Source organism: Chionomys nivalis, chromosome 1 (assembly GCF_950005125.1).
Source record: "Chionomys nivalis chromosome 1, mChiNiv1.1, whole genome shotgun sequence".
Classification (NCBI taxonomy): Eukaryota; Metazoa; Chordata; class Mammalia; order Rodentia; family Cricetidae; genus Chionomys; species Chionomys nivalis.
Genome location: NC_080086.1, coordinates 6,708,528 through 6,721,668, shown reverse-complemented (window position 1 = coordinate 6,721,668; position 13,141 = coordinate 6,708,528).

Below are 13,141 nucleotides of genomic sequence, written 5' to 3'. Positions count from 1 at the left end.
TTATCTTTCATGTCATTTTTCTTTCATTTTAGTTTTGTTTAAAGTTATTTGAGCCTTCCTCCCAAGAAGGCAGGAATCACAGTGAGAGTTGCCTTATCAATCCTGTTCGCTCTGCAGCACTTTGCGTATACCGAGTCTCAGTAAGAACAAACGGACCTGAGTAACCAGCAACTGCCCCTCGTTTGTTAGAGTATTTGTCTTAGGAAAACATTAGGATGAACTTCATCAATTCTTATAAAGTAACTTTAGGCACTAATAATGATGATTGGTGAAAATGACAAGAGTATATCACTCTTCGCAATGAATGTTCGCCTTGTCTTATAGTCTTCTCTCAACTTTGAACGATATGAGAGGGAAAAGTGAGCAATGATGAAGGGAGGGATTTGAAAATACTGTCTTTCAGAAGGGAGCACATATTGTATCATTTGGGAGTTACACTTTAAGTTGTTAAGTTAAAAAAACACCATCACCATGTCAATTGAACATACACTTCATGAAAAAAACCACTTGGTGGGCGTTCCCACATAACCGTTGACCTAGAGACTCTATTCTTGCTTTATTAATATTGTTGCATGTTTCAAACTTATTCACATAAATAAAAACCTGCTGCAGGGAGGTTTACAAGTTAATTATACTTACTCATACACACAAAAAAAGTCTTGCATTTGTTGCTACCAATTTCTGTTTAGCAACAGCAGTATTTTAACATAAGAATGCTCAGCAACGTCTGTAGCTTAGGGGCACATAGAGGCAGTTTCTACTGATTGATTGGTTTTGTTTCAGCCTGAGCCTCTCATACTCCAGCATAAGATGATGCAGATTAGGATACCTTTGACACAGTATCAGAGTCCTTTCAGGATCACCCCTAATGGAAAACTTCAGAAGATCCTAACCTGAAAGGAACTTTGTCCATAAGCCTCCCTGAAAAGGTTAGTTTCAGAGATAATTAACCCAAGCAATGAAGTTCATTGTTCTACTGATCCATATTAAGAAACCCTATTACATAATAATTTGATAGTTGTCTCAGCTACCAAAATGGAAAAAATGCTGCCATTATCTGAATGATATCGTGTAGTCCACCACGTTATATAAATATTAAATGTATCCCTAGACAAGAGAAAGGTACAGATTTGGTTACTTGGCTGTGGAATGTCGCACGTCCTTTGTATTATCTTCTTTGGACCTATTCTTATTCTGAGATAATGAGCACTTTCCGTGAGTAACCTAGGATAGACCATGGTCTTTTCAGCCTCACTTTCTCTTACTGCCAAAGAAATCTCTTTTCAATATGTTCTCTGTGAAGCAATCATGACATCCATTGGCCAACTGGATCTGGGGTTATGCCTGGATACTTTCCACATCGCACGTGGCTGTCAATTTGAATTGTGTATCAACTACCCATCATATTTGGCACATCTGTATTTAACATTGGCATTAATTTTACCCTATTGTTCTAATTGCAGTACTTTGATGTAATGACACCATTCAATTCACAGATGGTACTGGTGGGGGGCTTTCCCAAAAAAATATAATGTAATTTTAATTTGGAATGTGAGAATGCCAAAAATAAGCGCTCCACTGATTAAGTTATCTGAGCCTGCTAAACAGTCGTGCATTTGAACGGAATAGGAGAGTCCGGGAAGAACACAGCAGGTTACAGTCCCAGCCTACTGAAAGTGTTTTGTGTTTTGATTATAGTCCGGGGCTCACAGCCTTCACCAGTCCTCAACAAACTTTGACATACTTAAGGAAGATAAAAATTGAAAGTCCCTGCTAAAATGAAGGAATTCTTTTGAAAAATAAAGTCTTTGGTGGTCAGGGTGGGGGCTATAATTTTGAAAGGCAAATATTTAATTTAGAAACTTACATAAGGTGTCATCTCAAATTTGGCATTCATATAGATCCTTGTAGTTCTTGGTGAATCGTTGTCATAATTTTCATGATATCATAAAGTAATTCCCAGCACAATTTGTACATTATAGAATCAAATCAGGTGATAATTGAAAGATATTTTCCAAAGGGCACAGGACTCCTCACCAGCAGAGCAGTGATTAGAATACAAAGCTTTTGTGTCTCGCGGTAAATCTCCGTCTGCTGCCAGGGTGTTTCCAATGGACAGAAACTACTTTCCTGGTAGGAAGACAGGTAGCCACATGTCGAGGGCCCAACTATAATGACCAGCTTGGATTATGGAGGAGGGGGTCTAATTACTAAGAGCATCTTCTTATTATGCCTGGAATACTAACAAAACCTGGAGTCAGTGGAGGCAGTGTGAGGCATCAGAGAATAGCATAAGTGAACATCCCAAAACCTATGTCAAAGCTCGTCAGTTTACTTAAAATACAGAGATCCAGAGACCAGCAAACTAAAAATTCTAACTCAGCTAGATGCAAGAAATGAAGTGTAGGGTGTGGTGAGCATTTTGATTATTTTTAAAAAGAAATGCATGGCAAAATTTGGTTTGGTAAGCTCTGCAAGTTACCAAATCGATGGTCATCTAGAGGATTTTAACTGTCTGCATGACATACTGTAGGGTAATCTTAGTCTCAATAAGACATTGCCTAGGTAGAAAGATTGGCATGTGGGCTCACCTTCATTACTTTAATTGGCATGGGAAGACTCAGTATATGAAGGTAGCATCATGCCTCGTGTTTGGATCCTGAAATGTGCCTGAACGGAGAAGATGAACCGAGCAGTCAGCATCCACTATGTGTTCCTGAGTGTTTGAGGTTCCTGCCTCGATTTTCTGTGATAATGGATGGAACCATGGAGCTGTGAGCTAAAATAAATACCCCTGTGAGTTGACCTCTGTCAGGGCATTTTATCATAGCACCAAAAATAAACTAGGGCAGGAATGGGAGTTGGGTCCATGTCAGAGGCTCCTGGCTAAAGCAGGTCTCTATTGGTGTGATGAAGCACCATGCCCGAAAGACATGTGGGGGAAAGGGTTTCTTTGGTTTACGTATCCAGTCACAATAGTCTACGGAGGGAAGCCAAGACAAGGGTTCAGGGCAGGAACCTGGAGGCAGGACCTGAAGCAGAGACCATGAAGAACAGTGGCTATTGGCTTGTTCCCTGTGGCTCCCTCAGCTTGCTTTTCTACACACCAAGAGTGATCTTCTCGGGAGTGGCACTACCCACAGTGCCCTGGGCCCTTCCACATCAATCACTCAGGAAAATGCCCTACAGACTTGCCTACGGGCCTGTCTGCGAAGGCATTTTCGCAAATTACTTCCCTCTTCCAGGATGACTCTACTTATGTCAAGTTGACAAAAAGCCAAACGAAGACAAAGGATGATTTGCTAAGCCCCTGGTTGTATTTCTTCAGTGAGCAGGGTTGCCCAGCATGACTTCACGTGAATGATAATACAGTAACTGCTCCGTGGTTTGGTGCCATAGATCTGACTATATTCTGTCCCACACTGTAGGAGAAAGACTGCTTGGCTGTCATCTTCAGGTGGTAGATATCAGGAGGGAAAGCAGAGTCTGTGACCACTACAGAGTCGCACCTGGGTGTGTCTAAGGCGCCCCGATGTTCTGTTGGATATAATGGATTAAGAATCTCACGGTGAATGAAGAGCTGGCGCAAAGATTCTGAGAATATTTGACTAAGAAACTCATCGTCCTAGGAAGCCTGTTTGCAAATAAACATCCAGGATTCTCAGGGCGAGGACTCTCCAAACACCTACACCTGCGGAGGGGAACAGGAAGCCCAGGCTGTTAAAATGTCTCGTGTTTGTGTCTCACCACAAAAGATGGGCACAAACACTATCCAGGAGTTTTCTTGGAAGCTGTGGACGCAGGGCTGGTCCACACCAGGCAGGCTCTCAGAATAGCTGTATCCCTTCCGTCTCTTTTCTGAGACCCTCATACTTTGTGCATAGGACTGGCTGCTCTATATGCCAACATCTAGGCACAGAAAGGTGGGTGCGTTTCTGCTTTCATCTCTGGGGAATTTGAAAATCATTTTCAACTTTACAGTTTGCTTTTATTTGCAGTGGTTAATATTGAATGTTAACCTACTCTCGACTTTTCTGATCTTGGCTCTTTAAACTATAGGCCACGGGACCCATAGGGAGTCATAGAATCAATGTAAAAGTCCTGAAAAATTCTTCCATCTGTTCAAGATTTCCCGAATGCACAGCAACTGGAATTTAGCTCAAAAGCCTATTGTGCCACGATTCTGAGGTGTTTCTGGCCGTGGTCATCTGTGGAATCACATGACCTCACGGAGGCCCAGTTTCTGAACACACAGCTGAAAACTTTGCACTGTGAGTGCCCCTGCCAAGCTGTGCTGATGAAACACCTTGGATCAGAGTTAAGTCAATTGTGTGCTATGAATTGGAGTGTTTACTGGACATACAAAGTTTCCCGCTCTGGTAGAAGCATAATGGTCTAATTATGGAAAACAAAGGCTCTTAAAATTTTCTACCTCCATTCCTCAGCTTGTATGAAATTACTGTATCTTTGCTTAAAAATGTTTGGATTTTAAATTTGTGGTCTCGTTTGCTGACTTAAGTTATTTCATAACGCATCATAAAATGAATTTTGGCTTGGAGTCAGGACAGAATTTCCAATAATCTCTGAAATGGTCCTACACGTACTACTGTCATTTTCGTACTAAGTGTTTATGCAAAGTGGCATTCTCACCAGTAATGACTGTGAAAATCAAACTATCAATTAGTTCTGGGGAAAGTTGAGGATGTCATGTGTCCTGAAGAATACTACAGCCAAGATAACACTTTATGTAAAGATGAATACATATATCTCTTTAGTTTGCAGTCATGCTTTCTGCACAATTAGTATATGATGGAATTAATTTTAATACGGTCTTTATGATGGTATCAGAAAATATTTTCATGCATATGCCTATTTTACACCGCTCCCACACACAGTGGAGTCTGTTTTGTGTTGGCCAGTTCCTCCTGGGCATGAGGACTGTCCTGGAGTGTAGTTGATATACCCAGAGACCCAGATTTTCCCTTTGCCAGCAGATAATAATTGCAAATAGCTTCTTGTTTAGGGGGTGGGACTTTGAGTCCACCTTCCCTTCTCCATGCTGGAATTTTTTTCTGGTTTGTACCTGTGCAGGTCTGCGTGCTGCGGCAGTCTCTGTGAGTTGTATGTGCATCGATCTTGTATCTGGTTTGTACCTGTGCAGGTCTGTGTGCTGCGGCAGTCTCTGTGAGTCGTATGTGCATCGGTCCTGTTGGGTCTCCTTAGATTCAGCCATCACCATCTCACACAGTCTGATACAGATATGGATAATTTACATTGGCATAAGTTTTGCTTTGTTGATATAAATTTAAGGTCAATTTTATTATATGTATATATATGTGTATATATATATTTCTGATATTGATTAGGGTATTGTGATTGTATAGTTCATGTAAAAATGTAATGTATATAGGTTGTTAATGGATAATCATTAACAATATTCAAGCTTGTAGTCATGTTAGTTAGATTTTTCTGGAGTACATAGATATATTTCAGATAGGCATTCTTCATATCTTTCAAAGACTACAGAATATGGCTTTTAATGTTTTAATAACAGGGTTTTTCATGACAATGAGATGCGTCTGCTCCTGGCAGCACCAATCTACTTCAAGAAGAAGATGGGTATCAAAGAGGCACCTTACGGAGTTTGATAGTCATTTGGGCAAGAAACTGCTCTTGCCTGGACTGTTGCATAAACTGGACACAGAGAACCCGCAGAGAGAGGACTACTGAACTTGCCTAAAGGTGAGATGATCTTTCGGGGTTCCTGATTCATGAAAGAATCTGCGAGACATTCTGCAGGACACAGCAGATAGTGACTGTGTTTGAAGTTTCCTGCTTCATGGAAACATCTCTGGATACTATGGGCCTGTAGGTTGAAGATGGATGCCCCAATGGTACAAAAGAACTTTGGGTGACTGTCCAGGCAGCGAGATGTCTCTGTCATTTCTAGAGTTTGGAAGTCGTTTATTTGTTGTTTGCTTAGGTAATATTATATTCTTCTGGAGTCTTTGATGGAGTTGAAGAATAGATAGATAGTTATAGTTGTTTTCCTTTGTTATGATAAAAGATAAAATAGATATAAATATTGTAACTTTAATTCTTACTTGATAACTATTTTGTTATGTGTAATTTTGCTATGTTAAAGTTAAAGCCTTCCTTTTTTTGTTTAAGCAGAAAAAGGGGAAATGATGGAGGAAGGTCATTGGTTAATAAACAAACTGCCTTGGCCCATTTGATAGGCCATCCCTTAGGTGGGTGGAGTAGACAGAACAGAATGCTGGGAAGAAGGGAAGTGAGGTAGATGCCATGCTGTTCCTCTCCAGAGCAGACACAATGAAGCAAGCTGCCAGGTCAGACAAGCTGAATCTTTCCTGGTAAGACTGGTGCCACACAGATTACTAAATATGGGTTAGGCAAGATAAGTCACCACCTCGTGGTGCTACACACATTAATAGAAATGGGCCAAGCAGTGTTTATATGAATACAGTTTGTGTGTTGTTATTTTGGGGTATAAGCTAGCCAGGTAGCCGGGAGCTGGGCGGCAGGAACACAGCCCACAGCTCCACACTACAACAGTCTCCCCACCTCTCTACATAGATCCCCAAACCCTGAGGGGAGGAGTATGTCAGAGGGTCCCACTTAGAGCTGAGTGCTCCAAAGTCTACAGCTCTCTGCACATTGCTCAGCTGTGGGTCTCTGTGTTAGGTCCTGTCTACCGCGAGAAGAAACTTCTCTGATAAGGACTGAGTGATAATCTGATAGGAGCCCCATCCAGTGTGGCAGCAGTGGGAACCTGCTAGAGAGAAACTCTCTCTTTAAGAATTCTTCTGTGTAAGTAAGTGGTCCATACAAAACTCACCTTGAAATGTACATGTGTGCTAAGAGTCTTCGAACTCAGCAAATCGTGCAGGAAACAGGGTCCTGATAAGATGAACTGACTTTTGGTTACCGACATAGATATTAATGATGATAACTGCTTCTGAATAAATGCACCCAGCTAATGCATTCCCACACGTCCAGTTTCCACTGTCTCCTCTATCACTCCATGAAACTTACATCCTTGCTGACTAAACCTACCACACCTGATTTTCTGTCTCTTTTACTCCCATATTAGAGAGAAGCTTTCTCCTCGGGTATATGCTTTAACTGTACATATATGTGTGCATGTGTGTGTATATATAAACTTCCTCATCTCCTGCCAGGAGTACTGCATTTTCATCAGCTTTCGGAAGTGAGTGCAGCTGTTAATTAAGGTGGCCATTACAAGATGGCTTCGTCTGTAATTTTAGCATAGCATACTGCAGGTTTGGAAGCCCTACACCTGTGTTTACCTGTGTACTATAACTGATTCTGGAGAAATCCAGATGAGACCCAGGTGCCCATCCCACTTTGTTGAAATATTTACATTTTGCACGGAGTATGTTTATGCCTCACGTTTGCAGCTCCGCGCTCCTAATTATGATGAACAGCGTCTCTCTACCTCTTCTCTGGGAAGCAGAGATCTTCCTCCTGCACGAAGGAGGAACATAAACCTGACTGATCTGCTTGCCAGCTTTCCGAGCTTGCTGGATAAAACTTCCAGAGCATGGAGGCTAGTTTGCACACAGCACAAGGAGAGGCCATCTTTCACGTGGAATTTGCTTGTAAGAGGAAAATACTTTTTTTCACCAATCGTAGTATAGAAGCTGGCTCAGACAAACTTGGGAACTTCAGTGCACAAAGTCGATACAGAATTGAAAGGGGGAACAGAAAATATTGTTGTTTGGCAATAATGTTTGATTTTTAAATTTGTAGCAGTGAGATTTTTAATTCCATCGTTTGCCTTTCTTTACACTTTGACAGTCATTAGCAGCACTGAGAAAGTTAAAACACCATTTTCTGGCAGAAAAATAACTGTCATTAGAGTGTTGGCTTTTTACAAATTTAGGTATATTCCATTAGTTTTTTCAAAGTCATTCTGGATTTACCATATTCAGCATATAAGACATTTTGAACTGACCTAACAGTTTTCCAAGTGGCTCTAAACACTGCTGCCTCATGTATTTACTGTCAACCTCCCTGTCTTCATCTCCACACTACCTCGGCTGCTACCATGAGACCCATCTTCCCAGTCTCTCTTTACCTGGCCTGTCACTCATTCTGACTCTCATCTGCAGATACGTTGGTCACAATGAGCCATAAGTTACAGGACGTGAATGTATTTTTAATCAGTCTGTGGGTGGTTGATTAGACCCAGAATTTTCTATTAAAAATCCTTCATCTACAGTTTGAGAGGTTCATGATATTGATGTCTGAATTTGTCTATAGAGCAGTGTTTTTTCTCGGATGTAAGTACCCTTGAGGCCACTTGGTCCAGTGTGCTGTCTTCTGAGTGCTCAGAAGCGATCATCCTCTGAGCTTACAGTAAGGACACATTATTTCTTGGACATTGTTGTTCCAGTGGTATTCTTGAGACTTAAGAAAAATTCCAGTAGTCTTACATTCTTCTGTATGTGCATGCACACAGATACACACATGTGAGCAGTGGTTTCCAACCCTAAACCTGTTCACAGCCATGAAGTTCCCCTGCAGTGAAAATACATAGCTGCATAACTTTCATGCAAATGAATGGAGATTACTCAGATGATGTCCTTATCATTTTCTTTGCATGCTAAGACAATGTCATAGAGGTTATGGTGACATGAATCAGAAATATTCACTGTTTATTGTTACTCTTTATTACTAAAGTAAGACTCGGACATACAGTTTCCTCAACTATCATTTATAGTGCAGCTCTTCATTCCAAAGGTGGGATGAGAACAGTCGGTAAATATGTGGAAATCCACAATCGGATCATTGCTTTGTAATAATGCCAAGCTGCCATTCCATACTTCAGTGTTTGGGTTGCCATTAATCAAATATTCCCAGACACGTGAGTGTGATTCCCTCAGATTTACACCATTATGTAGGATATAAATCAATTAAAATAAGATGAATGTTGTTGGAATGGGTATGAATACCCTTTGATGTGTGTCCTGAAGAAATGGAGAGGGAAAAGCTACATTTTGGGGGAATAGTAAATGTGTTCTATATACATTGGATGTGTTTTTACTCACTTAAACTCCATGATAATTGTATGTGTATCATATCACTCTAATTTTGTAATTAAGAAAAGTAAACTTTAGAGTGTGGAGGCAACCTTTCATATGTTCCCAAGTATACATTTATGAAATTCTGTGATTTGGACTCATGCGTTTGTCTCCCAAGCGTGAGAGTTCACACTCATAATTTTGGCAAAAGCCAATACAAAGTTAAGTGACGAGTGTATCACACACCTGCTTTGGAATTTTTTACACAAACATTATACAGCTTTATCTCAAATAACATCAAGTCAGTGTTTTTAGTGTAACCTGTATAGATTTCTAATTAACCCCAAAGTCTCGCAAAATAGGGTTCATTTTTGATTTATAATGAAAGTAGCTGAAGCACCTTTTCCCACTTCCTAAGGAGTTTCCTTCTTCACCATGGTTGTGTCGGTTCATATTGTCTATACATTCCCTCAGCAGCCACAAACAAAAGCGGAAATGGGAAGCGGGGCTGGGCTGTGGCTCAGTGGGTAAGCACTTCCTCGTGGTGCCCAAAGCTCAGGGTTCAGTCCCAGCCCTGCATCAACAAGGTATGATGGGACACGCCTGCCATCTCAGCCCTTGGAATGGAGGCAGGTAGTTCAATGTCATCTTCATCCACACAGGGAACTCCAGCAACCCTGCACTATAAAGAAGAAACAGAGAAGAACATGGCGAGTACATCTTGAGGAAACCAGAACTTCTTGATTCAGTAGACAATTGATATATTTACACCAATAACACAAGCTTTCTGTAGATACCACAGGGTCCACATGCTTCTCTGCTTCTCAGCTTGAGTGTTCCCCAACAGCTCATGGATTAGAGTAGGGGGTCTCAACTTGCAGGTTGTGACCCATAGGGTTCAAACAATCCTTCACAGGCATAGTTTATCAGATATTCCACATATTTGATATTTATTCATAACAGTAGCAAAATTACAGTTATGATGTATCAACTAAATAATTTTATGGTTAGGGTCAAAACAACATGTGTAACTGTGTTAAAGGGTCACAGCATTAGGAAGTTTGAGAACCACTGTTGTAGCAACTGGGTATCCATCTTGGTGGTACCAAATAGTGGTCACCTTCAAAGGATAGGCCTTGATGGAGGTCTTTATGTCTTTGAGACTTTGCCGTTGGAGGGAATAGTAAGGTTTTTTTGTTTTGTTTTGTTTTTTGAGAGTTTTTTGTTTTGTTTTGTTTTGTTTTGTTTTCTGTCTCTTTGCTTCTCTTTTGCTTCTTGGCGTTGAGATGAGCTGTTTTTGCGGCAGTATTTGCTCCATCCAGTAAGCTGTCTCATCACAGGCCTGCATGTAGTAGAGCCAGTGATCATGGATGGTGCCCTCCCTTGCTTTCTGTTGCCATGATACACACCATGACCAAAAGCAACCCGAGGAGGAGAAGCTTACAAGTCACAGGCCGCCACTGAAGGAAGCTGGGACTGGCACTCAAACACAGACCTGAAGACAGGAGCTGAAGCAGAGACCATGGAGTGTAGTAGGAGCTGCGGGCCTGCTTTTCGTCCTGCCCAGCTCCTACACGGCTAGCTTTATACCAGAAATAACACACAAATTGTATTCTTTTAAACACTGCTTGGCCCATTAGCTCTAGCCCTTACTGGCTAATTCTCATATCACAACCCATCTCTAATAATCTGTGTAGCAACAGTCTTACCAGGAAAGATTCAGCATGTATGACCTGGCGGCTTGCTTCATCGCATCTGGCTCTGAGAGGAGCTGCCCTGCATCTGAGTTCACTTCCTCTTCCTCCCAGCATTCTATTCTGTTTACTCCACCCACCTAAAGGCTGGCCAATCAAATGGGCCAAGGCAGTTTCTTTATTAGCCAATGACCTTCCTCCTTTTTTGTTTAAACAAAAAAAAAGTAAGGCTTTAACTTTAACATAGCAAAATTACATATAACAAAATAGTTATCAAGTAAAAATTACAATATTTACATCTATTTTATCTTTATCATAACTAAGGAAAACTATAACTAACTATTCTTTAACTCCATCAAAGACTCCAGAAAGATACAATATTACCTAAGTAAATGAGAAGTAAGTAACTTACAAAACTCTAGAAATCACAGAGACATCTCGCTGCCTGGACAGTCACCCAAAGTTCCTCTGTACTGTTGGGGCATCAATCTTCAGCCTTCAGGCCCATAGTATCCAGAGACGTTTCCATGAAGCAGGAAATTTCAAAGGCAGTTCAGTCACTATCTGCTGTGTCCTGCAGAATGTCTCGCAGACTCTTTCATAAATCAGGAACCCCGAAAGATCATCTCACCTTTAGGCAAGTTCAGCAGTCCTCTCTCTGCGGGTTCTTTGTGTCCAGTTTATGCAACAGTCCAGGCAAGAGCAGTTTCTTGCCCAAATGGCTATCAAACTCCATAAGGAGCCTCTTCGATGCCCATCTTCCTCTTGAAGTAAATTGGTACTGCCAGGAGCAGATGTATCTCATTGTCATGAAAAACCCTAAGTTATTAAAACATTTAAAATACCATATTCTATAATCTTTAAAAGATATGAAGAATGCCTATCTAAAATATATCTATGTACATCTAGAAAATCTAACTAACGTGACTACAAGCTTGACTATTATTAATAATTATCCATTAACAACCTATATACATTACATTTTTAAGTGAACTACACAATCACAATACCTTAATCAATATCAGAAATACATATACATATAATAAAATTGACCTTAAATTAATATCAGTAAACCAAGATTCATATCAATGCAAATTATTCATGTCTATATCATCTCCCCCTTTAAATGTAAAAGAACATTTATAAACAATATATGGGAACATGGGTGCAGTTTTTTCTCTCCAAACTGCTTTCTGCTGAATGGGGGCACTGTTAATCAAGTCTTTCATGGTATAACCTGTCTGCTAGGTTCCTCTCAGTCTGCAGTTGAGTGAAGTATTTTTTTTAGGGTGTTCACAGCAATCTTTCAGGAGGACGTGGTCCATCATACCATATTGTGATAGAAGTAATCCACAGCATCTCATCCTCTGTGAAAACAAAAGAAGAAACTCTTTTCCAAAGTATCATATCCTTAGATCCAAATTCTGAAGTCAAGGTATTTTGAAAATATCTATCTTGGATTAGTTCAGCAGCATTTATAAACAAATATCTTTTAGCATCTGTTGCTCCTTCCTCAGCATTCAAACAATTCAAAGAGAGCATAATAGCATATAGTATCAAGATTCTCATTGTATTTTCCATCTTCGTGTGGCTTTATTTTAACCTCTATTTCGTTTACTTTTACTTTTATTTTATATTTTCTGTATATCTTCGTCCTGGAATAACTCTTTAGACCAGGCTGTCCTTGAACTCTCAGAGATCCATCTGTCTCTGCCTCCCAGGCATCGGGATTAAAGGCGTGTTCTACCATACCTTGAAGTCACAGAGGTCAATCTCCCTCTGCCTCCAAGTGTTGGGATTAAAGGTGTGTACTAACACACTCAACTACTCTCTTTCTTCCTTATTTTACTTTTAAGAACTTTAATTTTCAGCCTGTATATATTTTTAAACACACTGTAAATCATTTAAAGTTTTCTTTGTCTTTGAATCTCTCTTTACTGTATATCTCTCTTTTTCTGACCACATGAGTCTTTAATTTACCAAGCAATATCAGTAGGATGAAAGCCATGGCTTTGACGGTTGGATTCAGCCCATTCCTTAGCTTTCCAGCCTCATGGCTGAGGTACCGGCTGTAGCCATGTTTATCACCACAATTCTGTGGCATTTCAAGGTCCTTGCCAGCAAACAAGCTACAACACTCAAATGCTCTCTCTGTAGCTGACCTCCTGCCTCAAAGAGTCAGAGTTTGCCCTGGCAGGACGGCCCAGAAAGCCAGCATTTTAAAACAGCACAACTTTTTTCCTGCTACGACTGAAAACCGAAAAGCATGCCTTCAGCTTTTCACCAACACCGTTTTAAGTATTTCTCTGTATATATTTGTCCTGGAATAACTCTGTAGACCAGACTGTCCTTAAACTCTCAGAGATCCTTCTGTCTCTG